The 12,536-nt window shown below is 35.7% G+C and overlaps 1 protein-coding gene across 1 annotated transcript in view; it reads right to left on the reverse strand.

Moving 5' to 3' along the window:
* LOC135224794 (prolyl 4-hydroxylase subunit alpha-2-like) overlaps positions 1-12,226 on the reverse strand; it is a 96,009-nt gene extending 83,783 nt beyond the window's left edge. Inside the window, exon 1 of the mRNA XM_064264119.1 lies at positions 12,012-12,226. The gene's annotated coding sequence lies outside the window, so the exon portion shown is untranslated. The remainder of the gene's footprint in view (positions 1-12,011) is intronic.
* Between the last annotated feature and the right edge of the window lie 310 nt (positions 12,227-12,536).

The raw sequence follows: 12,536 nt of genomic DNA on the forward strand, positions 1-12,536 counted from the left end.
TTATCTTGAGGGGCAGGTTTTACAATTCAGTCACAGTGTTCTAATGATTTTGTCTAGCTTTCTTTTGAACTATTCTACACTGCTGCTGTTTACAACGTCTGGTGGCAGTTTATTCCATGTGTCACATATCTTGTATGTGAAGAAGTTCCTACAATGCAATGTGTTGTATCTCTTCAGTTCTAGTTTCCGTCCATTATTTTTGTTTGGTTTCCGTTTAATGTGGAGAGGTTACTGTCTACTTTTGTTATGCCTTCCAGTATTTTTAATTTCTATTAGTTGCCCTCGCAAATTCGTGTTTCGAGGTCATCCATAGTCAGGCTCGCTATTCATCTTTGGTAACCTATTTGCCTGATGGATAAAATTAACTTTGTGGCTCTTGCTTGTACCCCTTCTAGTCTACTTATGTCCTTTCTTAGTGTTGGTGACCGAAACTGTACTGTATATTCAAGATGTGATATTGATGTGTAGGGCTGCAGCACCATTTCCTTATCCCTGTATCTGAACTGCCTCTTTATGTATCCCACTAGTTTCTGTGCCTTCTTTTCAGCTTCTATGCACTGCTTTGTGGAGCTTAATTCCCTGGTAATAACAACTCCAAGGTCCTCTTCTTGTTCTACACTACTTATGCCATTCCCAAGCAGCACATAGTTGGTATGAGGGTTTTTTGTTCCTATTCATAACACTTTACATTTATCCAAGTTAAAAGGCACTAGCTGACCTACCCAGCACTGCCTGGGAAAACTGTGAACGAAAGTCAATGGGTAGGTGGTGGGAAGAGGGAGGGGGATGTGGAGGGAAGAGGGTGGAGAAGGGGAGGGAAAGGAGAAAGGAAAGGGTTAGGGGTATGGAAAAAGAAAGGAAGAGAGATGGGGTGGTGAAACTGGGAGGGGGAGAGGGATGGGGCTAGGTGAAGATAGAGCAGGAGGGAATGAAAACGGAAAAATCATCTCTGCTGAACATAAGCTGTCTCCCTTTCAACAACAGTCACACCTTTTATTGATTGTGTGAAATAAACTGCACAGCAAAGCGGAGGAGATTCATGCAACGATCTGTCTTCAGCAAGCTGCTTGAATTCTTAACAGATTCAGTATACATGTATATACTGCTAACTCACTGCTGTACTATACTTCAGAAACTCCCCCTTCCTCTTCCCTCCCCCTACCCATAGCCCTTCATTCACAGTTTTCCTGGGCAATGCCAGGTAGGTCAGCTAGCCCTTAAACGCCGACGGGACGTATTTCACGTCGACATTTTTTGTCTCTCGGGTGCCGACTGGACGTATTTTACGTCGACATACAAAAGTTTTTTTTTAAATTCGCGGAAAAATACTTATAGGCCTACCAGCCTAAAACTTTTGAATCACGCGCCTTGGGGATGCTGGGAGTTCACGGATCAAGGTGTTGTTTTGTTTACAATCGTTACGCAGGCGCGCAAGCGCGAATTTCTTTCTTATCGCACTAAAAAGTATCTGTGACACATCTCGGAAATTATTTTTGTACCATTGTAAATTAGCCGTTACATGAAGTATTATATATGAAAATGTGCGCATTTTTATGTAAAATACAACAATAAAATACTGATGATTGTAGCTTTTATCAGTTTTGAGATATTTTCATATAAATAACGATAATTGCCAAAATTTCAACCTTCGGTCAACTTTTGACTCTACCGAAATGGTCGAAAAACGCAATTGTAAGCTAAAACTCTTATATTTTAGTAATATTCAATCATTTACCTTAATTTTGCAACTAATTGGAAGTCTCTAGCACAATATTCCGATTTATGGTGAATTTATGAAAAAACTTTTTCCTTACGTCCGCGCGGTAACTCTTCCGAAAAAAATCATACATGCGATTGTGGTAATGTTTGCACCATTTTAAAATTAGCCGTTATATAAAGTTTTATATATGGAAATGTGCGCAATTTCATGCACAATACAACTAAAAACAACCCATGGTTGTAGCTTTTATCAGTTTTGAGATATTTTCATATAAATAACGATAATTGCCAAAATTTCAACCTTCGGTCAACTTTGACTCTACCGAAATGGTCGAAAAACGCAATTGTACAGTCTAGTAATATTCAGTCATTTATCTTCATCTTGAAACAAATTCGAAGTCTCTAGCAAAATATTTAGATTTATGGTGAATTTAAAAAAAAATCTTTCCTTCCCTCCGCGCGCGGATTCTCCGCCACAAATCTCCGAAATGCGTACGTACCATTCTCGGAATATTTGCTCCGTTTCATATTAGGCATTTCATAGAGTTTTATATATGAAAATGTGCGCAATTTCATGTAGAATAAAACAAAAAATATTATAAGGTTGTAGCTTTTCTTATTTCCGAAATAATTGCATATAAAAAATATATATATAAAAAAATTCGACATTCGGTCAACTTTAACTCGTCAGATATGGTCGAAAACTGCAATTGTAAGCTAATACTCTTACAGTATAGTAATATTCAATCATTTGTCTTCATTTTGAAAGAAATTGAAAGTCTCTAGGACAATATTTAAATTTATGGTGAATATTTGAAAAAAATATTTGTTTACGTCCGCGCGTTACGAATTCATGCATTATTTTGTGATAATATTTTCTCTGTGTTGCTTTTATTGTTTTACAATGTGTTATATACCAAAATGATTGCAATTTAGTGTACATTACAACGAAAAAAAAAGTAACTTGTTACCTTTAACCGTTTTGCGCACAGCGCGATTTGGATACAATTATATATGAAATTTCGTTTTTGCGCTATCATATATCGCATTATTTATATATGATAATGATAATTTTTTTCATTTCTGATGGTTGCATACTAAACTTCAGCCGATGAAAAAAAAAGGAGCCAAAAATGAACTCTTAATCTTGAAAACTAAGCGAGCTGTGATTTTTTGAAAAAAATATTTTTCCCGCTTCCGCGCTCACTCTGAAACACCTCCGGCACACTGGAGACAATTTTTTTTTTACCGCTTCGGCGTTAGAGGGCTAGTATATATAAGGCCATAAACCATCCTCGATCAAAGCCCTATCCAATAGCTTTTGTTTGGTTTAAATCCATCAAGCCATTTGACCGGGATTGAATGACAGGCAAACAGACAGACATAATGCCTATTACAGTATTATTATTATGTTTCTTACCCTCTTTCTTCTCCCTAACACCCCCTCTACTCTCCCTCTCTCACTTCCTCTCTCTCTCTCTGTCACACCCTGCCAAACTTCGATCCCCTTTGGTGCCATTGATGCCTTACCCCCACAGTATTTGATAGTAAGTCATACCGAAAATCGAAAGTCATATCATTTACTACGTATACCAAAAATTAGGTATGATAAATTCTTAATGTTATTAAGTCTACGGGCTGAACCAGCCCCGTTTTGGGGAAGACGTCCCTCCCCCTCTGGAGCCTTTTGTTGCTTGAAACCCATTTACTGGCTGCTGAAGAGCAAGAGCCCGTGCCAGCATAAGGCTGGCTTAATCTATCATCATCATTGAAACCCCATTATAAACCACCTCAGGGATCCCCACTATAACCCTGCCAAGTTTCATGCCCATTGGACCAGCCATTAGGCCATGATTGAATGACAGATGGACGGCCAGACAAAACGCCCATTATACTAAGATTTGCCATATCTTATGCCACTCTCCTATTTTCCTTAGATCATTTCTTAACCTTTCCACTGCATCTGGGTCTTCTGCATTTATACCTAGTTTGATGTCATCTGCAAATTTGGTCATCCTGCTAGTTAACCCTACATCGGTGTCATTAATGTAAATAAAAGACAAGAGTTGGCCAAGGACAGAACCTTGGGGAACTCTGCTTGTCACATCAGCCCAGTCTGATTCTTCACCATTTATTACGACTCTGTTTTCTATTAGTTAGTCAGCCTTCGATCCAGTCTGCTATTTCTCCTACAATTCTTAAAGCTCTAACTTTTGTAATTAGTTTCTTGTGTGGAACTTTGTCAAAGGCCTTTGGGAAACCTTAGTAGAGTATATCTATTGCTCTACTACTGTAGTCAATACCAAGCATGTTATAAAAAAACTCCAAGAGGTTTGATAAGCAGGATCTGTTTTGTCTGAAATCGTTTTTGCTGTTTAACAACAAGTCGCTTTCAGTGTGTGTGTGTGTGTGTGTGTGTGTGTGTGTGAGAGAGAGAGAGAGAGAGAGAGAGAGAGAGAGAGAGAGAGAGAGAGAGTTCTGAAGATTGTTACATTGTTTCCAAATCCTGTAGCTTACAAAGAAGCTGCAGGTGAAGTTTCTTTGGCAAATATAAGCATTGAATAAATACATGCATAAAAAATTATATAATTTTTTTTTCAGTGTTTCTATCAATATTTTACTTGTGCGCAATGGGTACACATTATCAAAATTTAATGATATCTTTGAGATTTACACATTAACGTATCCATGAGGGTGCCTGTCCCCCCCCCCCCCCCCCCCACACCCCTTCAACCTTAAATCCGCCACTGCGCTGGATGCGCAAGAACGCTGCCGAGGTTCGCATAGGATCACATGTAGAACATACCTATAGAAGTGGCAACGGGTTGTTTAACCCCGAACATTCCGGCATTAGAAATCACTCAAAAATACGTAAAACCTCTGTAGAATATAGACTTCACGATTGTTGGAAGAGCAAACAATGGAATTGACTTGAAAATTGTCTGCGTTGCATTTCAGCGCGATTTCCCAGGGAATTTGCAGCTGTCTTGTGCATATGCTTTTGAGGTGTTCCTTTTCTTGTTAACCCTCTTAACCGAGTTGAATATAGGCCAATTCAAAAAATCAATAACCCTTAGTATTTCCTTCTCCAGATCCAGATTCTCTTAACATTAGCCCTCCATGGACATAACCTAGCATAATGCTAAATGTTCTATATAAAGCCATTAAACAAATTTTCAAGGAACATACCTACGCATGCCTATGTCTTGGAAGTACCTTATGCTAAACCTGGAAATAACCTTCTTGTGCATTGTACAAAAGATTTTTATGAAGGATTTGGTCTTTTGATATTTGTAGCATAGCATTTACGTTCCTCTAGCTCAGTATGATTTGAAAAACGTCAAATTTTCCGTAAGTGGAATCTTTGTATAGCAAAGGAAGTAATATCAGTTTCAGTTTTATTTAGGAAAGGCAAGTGATCAACTGTAGAAATTTAATGTTTCAAGATCTCTATGACTGAATTAGGAGGAGTAGCTTACTACTTTTCGTAAAAGTTCTCTTGGGGGATTGGAGATCTCACTTCCGAGTAGGGTAAACAGTTTCAACTAAAAAAGACATTAACAGGATAGTGCTCCATAGACCAGTGACCTAAGTGTTGTAATTATTATTAATTCTATGACCTGAAGTATGCAATATTTCTTGATGAATTTTATTTTGTATTACTCCCATTGTGCTTTCAACAGACATTCGTCCACTTCCGGACTCATTACACTTTTTCCATACATGCTCTGTAAATGCTGTTACACCTTACATTAACAGATGATATAATGAAAAAACAATGACAAAAAAAGTGCTTCGTTTGAGAAATGTCAGCCTCTAAACAAACATTAAACTACCACTTAACCTATTTGTAACATTCTCTCTGAGATCCAAGGGGAAAAGCTAATTACCCCACCCAATAAAATCATCTTATGGAATGTTTTTTGCTTTTGGATACGTGTCAAAATTACCAAAGGACTCTACGTAGTGTCTTGGGAGCTACTTAAAGACGCCACTTCCCATGTCAGTTCTGCAGAAATTAGCTATCAGTGGCTTGTATAGTTTTGTCTGGAAATGTTTCTTTCCCTCTCCTGTCAGGCTTTGTAATCTTATATTCATTTCCTCCCCGACTTCCATAATTGTTCCTTTTTCCGGAGGTGATTATTTGTTTATTCTCTTCCCTATTTGTTCTTGTTTTCATTGCTATCTAGATAGTTATTATAATTATTATTATCAAGTTAATTACTATAATGATTAATTGTTGTTCAAGACTTACAAAAACAGATGACTTTGATGGGGTCTGAAAGTTCCAAGGCACCGCCTGTCATTGCAACGCTTCCGACCCTAGAGGTAGAAAAGCAAATATTTTTATAATAGTGCACCTTCACAAAAACAAGGAATGTGTTGTTTTCTTATTTTTGTCAACATACCTTGAGTTGGTCGGGATATTTCCGTCTTTTTAATAGCTTATGTATTTACGTATTTATTATTATTATATTATTACTTCTTAAATCCAAAAGGGGTGAGAGAGAAAAGTCTTGCCCAAAATTACCTATATATAATAATATTTATATATATATATATATATATATATATATATATATATTATAAGTCTAAAATAACTAAATCAATATTTTCCATTTATCGTCCATAGATTCGGCGTTTCAGACCCCCATAAATCTTCATGATCGCATGAGTCCGTGACGCTCTGTGTGTTTGCGCTACCCGATATATATATATATATATATATATATATATATATAGATATATATATATATATATATATATATATATCAGAATATATATATAGTATATATATATGTATATAGGGTGTATAGGTATATATATATAAAATATATATATAATATATAATATAAATAATATATAAATATATATCATATAATATTAATATATATCTATATATGTAATATATTATAATATATATAATATATATATAATCTAAGTAGTAATAATAAAATAATATATTATATATATATTAATATGCATTTTAAGAGAATAATAAATGTAATTAGCGAAAACAAAGTTTACTTATCACCTGCAATTGAAACAGAAGTGAGTGGAAGCACCAATGTTCCTGAGAAAGAGAAGCCCAATGCTCCCATATATATGTGTGTATTATATATATATATATATATATATATATATATATATTATATATATCTCACAAGGCGGAGAGGTAAAGGCATGTCTTACAGCGTACATAATTTATTGCCGACGTTTCACATCGCTTCGATGCATTTTCAAGGCTTGGGAATTGATAAGAATACAACCACATAAGACTTGTCACCAATAAAACACGGTACAATATTTAAAATTGGACACTAAAACATTTCAAATGTAAAAATTACTGCACAACAAAACATTAGGTTGGAGAGAGAAGCTACCAGAGTTAAAGTTAGAAAGTGACTGGAAGACAGAGCGGGCCCGGAGAGAGAGAAAAAAAAAACACACATACACACACACGCAAAACTATATAAAAGACGAGAGACAGAGCTGAAGTAAACAAACAAGTAGTTAGGCTATGAACAACTGAACTGACGAGGACTGGGCATTTAAATTCGGTACACTGGTTTTGATTAAAATGGATTCGAGTGTTAAAAGCTCATCAACTTTATTGGCTGATCCAATAATTTTAGAATCACCGATATCCAAGCGGGAGCGACAGGTAATAATGTGATTACGGATGCTAAATAGCTCTGGATTGGATAGTTTGCATCCTGTTCGGAAACTGACTCCTTTGCGATCGCAGAAACGGACTTGCAGCAGCCAACATAGGCACCATTTCTGGCAGTCGCATATTGTAAATAGTAGTTTTAGGAAGGATTTCGTCAATTTTTGTGTGTATATAGCTTATTTTGTATTTTTTGTAAATATTTTCGTAAATTATTTTTTTATACTTATTTTTTAATATATTTGTAATAAATATTTAATTTGTAGATGGGTATAATTTATCTTTTCAGTAGTTTTTATCAATGCTTAAATTGATTTTAGAAAATAAAATGTAAAACATTCTAGTAAAAATAAAATGTTCACAAATTTTTCTGTGCACTTGGGTTGAGCTCAACCCGCACGCACTTTTAACGGGGTGCCTATATGGTGAAACCTATCTAGGGTTAAGGGTTCACTGTGTGAGGTCAAGATTTTGGTTCGCTCATTATTCTATTAACCTCTGGCCTCAATGGATTAGTTCGACCCAACTTTGAACCTTTACACTTTGGCCTTCTCTTAATGCAATAGGTACTGAACAACACTTTTAATTAATATCACTTGGTTTCAATTTCGCTAACGTCTCTCGAGTCTTTCTATTATTTATCACTTATTCCCTGTATGTCCTTATTTGTATATTAAGACATTTAGTCTATTCGATTATTGATTGCTTCTGTTATATATATATATATATATATATATATATATATATATATATATATATATATATATATATATAATATATATATATATATAAAGTCTCAGTAATTGGGCAGCTACTTGGAAATCTTAGCTTGATGATAAATAATAGTGCCAAGACTAGGAAGAACATTCTTTAATATTACGAGCTTTAAAACCTCATCTTCAGGCTGAAAAAATGAAAAGGATGAGAAATCACTAAAAATTGCACTAAAATTAATTTTCTTACTAAAATTTTCAGTAAAAACATAAAATAAAACGAACATCACACACAAACTAAAAATTAAAAATTACGAAAAAACTAAAACAAACGCAACACATACAAAAACAAAAATAAAAATAATATGAAAGGTAAACAAATTACCACACTCAAAATAAAATGGCTAACGACCCACTTTGTGTACCTACTATGAAACTATACGATTGCTAGTTGAGTACCGGACGAGTTGTTGTTCAATTACGGTTTCATCCTCTTAATAAACAGTGACTCTGAAATTAAAAGGTCCAGCCTATTTGAGCAAAAAGACAGTAGTCTAAAATCCAGGTGAGTGAAAGACTGGTCCTGTGCTAAACTGTGTTCCCTTATGGCAGAAAAAGGTGGTTTAGAAAGAGGAAAAACCTGTGTTCCAAAATTCTGGAACTGGAGCTGGGAACTGGATCTGCGATACGTGGGATCCAGTTCCCCCTGGCTTAGACACAGAATTTTGGAACAGAGGTCTTTCTGTTAGAACTAGGGTTCCTCTTTCTAAACCACCTTTTTCTGCCATAAGGGAACACAGATTAGCACAGGACCATCCTTTCACTCACCTGGATTTTAGAGTACTGTCTTTTTCCTCAAACAGACTGGACCTTTTGATTTCAGAGTCACTGTTTATTAAGAGGATGAAACCGGAATTGAACAACAACTCGTCCGGTATTCAACTAGCTACCGTATAATTTCATAGTAGGTACACAAAGTGTGGGTCATTAGCCATTTTATTTTGATTGTGGTAGTTTGTTTGCCTTTCATCTTATTTTTATTTCTGTTTTTGTATGTGTTGCGTTTGTTTTAGTTTTTTCGTAATTCTTAATTTTTAGTTTGTGTGTGATGTTCGTTTTATTTTAAGTTTTTACTGAAACTTTTAGTAAGACAATTCATTTTAGTGCCATTTTTAGTGATTTCTCATCCTTGTCATTTTTTCCAGCCTGAAGATGAGGCTTTAAACCTCAAAAGCTCGTAATATTAAAGAATGTTCTTCCTAGTCTCGGCATTATTATTTATCATCAAGCTACACACACACGCACGCACACACACACACACACACACATATATATATATATATATAATATATTGGCATCCATGTTCACAACTCAGTACAATCCTGTTACGTAATTCGAAATATTACATAACTAAATCTCAATTAAATTGTCAAAAATCGTCATGCCTTCACGGAACTTGCATGCTTTACAGTGAAAATTCCAAAATGTCACGTACTTGCTTTAGAGGCGCCCACATATTGTTTATCATCATCATCCTCTTTATATATATATATATATATATATATATATATATATATATATATATATATATAACCAGGTTTGAATATATATATATATATATATATATATATATATATATATTATATATATATATATTCAAACCTGGTCATATGCCAGGACGGGCATTTACCATATGTGCACCATAAGTGCAGTAAGACGTGGAAGAGATAAAGTGCCTGGCTACGGGCGGCTTTTGAGCAAGAGCCCGTGCTGGCATAAAGCCAGCTTAATCTTAAACAACAACAAGTGCCTGGTGTGGACCTCCAAACTCTGTATAGACAACAGCATATGTATGAGGTCGTAAATTCTTTCTGTCTTGCATAGATAAACTACAAATATGATTTTATGCTTCTTGTCAATGATTTTGTCTTTGAATATGAAAAACTTGCATCTTAACACGAATCATTAAGGACGCAGAGAGAATGAAAGAGAATCGTACATTCTCGAGGGATCAGGTTGGGCTGTGACTTATCCTGGAAGTCAGTGAGAAATCAAAGGGGTCTGGAAAGCAAAGAAGTCAAGGAAAGAATCGGCTAAAGACTTCAAAGTTGCAGTTTGGTAAGAAAAAAGTCCCAACCTCTCATCAAGTGTGTTTCTTAATAAAAATGGCCCTGAGATTAGTCAAGCCTCCTTAATTTATGGAATAAACCTCTAAAGGCAAATACTATTTTTTTTTTTTTTTTTTTTTTTTGCCGACTGTTTGAGGACATTCTTTGCCAAGTTGTCGGTCCTTTCTTTGTCTGTCACACCTATGTGTACAATTACCTAAGGACAGTATTTATGTGATCGCTGTTTTTTTTTTCTTTCTAAATACCAGTTTTCAACAATAATGCATACAATTCTTCAGTGAAAATTCAGGCTATCCTGGTCAACACCACCGTTAGATTAGGAACTGTTATATGTACTGTAACGGTTAAGAGTACTTGTGTGCTGAATCTTGTACTAAAAGAAATTGTGCTTCTTTATCTTAAATTAACTTTTTTGTGCTCAGTTTGGTACCTGCCAGAGAAGAACTACAAAGTATTTTAAGGTTATTGTACTAACGTCTGATAAGTTTGTCTGAAGTTTCTCTTTCTCTGAAAGAAAAATGGTTTTTCAAATATAGTCGTTGGAATTAAAAAAAAAAACTCCTTCCTCGATACACACGCAGCTGAGACATTCAAGGTCCTCTGGAACCTCATCCAGCAATGCGCCAAGTAAGACCCTAGAAGAATCTCACCGTTACCTACCAATATACTCTCCACGGGAAAGACTAAAATCCTCAAGTAGCCACGAAGATCCCAGCAGTATGAGTCAGATTTTATTTTTTTAAACTATGAATAGAAACAAATGAGAACACCACACAATAATAGCTCTGTTTACGGAGGATTGGTACTTTGTGCATTCTGTGCAACGGCTCGCAATTAGCACCCTACGTGAAATGGCAAAGAACTTTCAACCACTCAGAGGATTTCCTACAGTTGGTATTCAAATCTGTAAGCGACAGGCACAATAAGAGAGCCGGAAGGCCTGCCCCCTTACAGCACCCAGGGCAGTAAGGTTTTCATCATACATGAGATTCTTTGTCTACATAATTGCAGGTCTAAATGAATGCATTTTACATCATAGAAAAGAAATAGACAACTGCTGTTTTTACTGTCGCAACACACACCATAGCTAACTTCTGAACGACCTCTACTATTATTTCAAGGGGTATAAAAAGTCTAGATGTAGGTACTTTAGAAGCAAAATTGTGAGAATCAGGGATCATCCATTTCTCAGACAAAATCCCTCAGCGAGTAAACCTGGCTGAGATGTGATTCAGATTTTAGCTTACATGTAAGCTTCCGGGTCATAGGTGGTACGAAAATCATATTTTACCAATAATATGAGCGCATATACAGTTAAATGAAAAGAACTTTGAGAAAAAAAATAATCTATTGTTGAGATCTTTCAACAGACATCTCAGACACTGCCTTTTCAAAACAGGTTTGTCACTCTAGGTGACAAAGTCCAGAGGTCCACGTGAGATCTCTTCTCTGCCTCAGCAGTTTTTCACAAAACCTACTTAATCTAAACAAACCAAACAACCACCCAGGAAGAGGTGAAGGCTGACACTCTATGGTAGCTCTAACGATTCTTAGCGTCAACTGGGATTTTCTATCCTTCATGGCTTTGCCCTTTTCCTTTTTTCTTGCTTATTTGCCTTTAATGGCCATACAACGTGTTTTCACACTTCATATCTTAAAATTATATATGTATATATAGTTTTTTTTATTTTATTTCTTGAGATCGCAAAGTTTAGAGAAATATGCATACGCGTATGTACGTTAATGATACCGTTAACATTAAGTATTGAATGTACTAACCTTGGCAGATCTGAATTTTATCTGGATTTATCTTAGCAGTCACTGACATCAATATTATAAAAGTTAACGCACAAACTTGAGGCACTGTGAAATTTATTAAATAAACAAAGAAAACACAAATACACACGACCAGCTGCAGACTCGAGCAGCAACAGCTGCAGCAGAGCGGAAGCGTCTTGCAAGAGAACTGCCTCTGGTGATCTGTTGACGGCGTTCACTTCAGCGAACTCAGACAAAGTGAGCGAACTTTGTGCCGCGATCATTGCTGCCAGACGAAGTTGTTCCTTTGACTTTGCACTTGCTTCCGGAAAATACAAAAAGTTTCAGAGCAATTACTCTTCTTTTTCTAATAAAGTACACCTTAAAAGAATATTTTGGTTAATGTCCACATGCACAAACGTGTGTGTGTGTGTGTAACCAAATTAATATGTGCTGGGATGTAAGTGTTGACGAACGCTACGATTTACGAGTGCCAATCCAGGCGTTTTTATTTGTATCATACCCAAACTTATTCTTGATACACTG

The sequence above is a fragment of the Macrobrachium nipponense genome, chromosome 12 (assembly GCF_015104395.2).
Source record: "Macrobrachium nipponense isolate FS-2020 chromosome 12, ASM1510439v2, whole genome shotgun sequence".
Classification (NCBI taxonomy): domain Eukaryota; kingdom Metazoa; phylum Arthropoda; class Malacostraca; order Decapoda; family Palaemonidae; genus Macrobrachium; species Macrobrachium nipponense.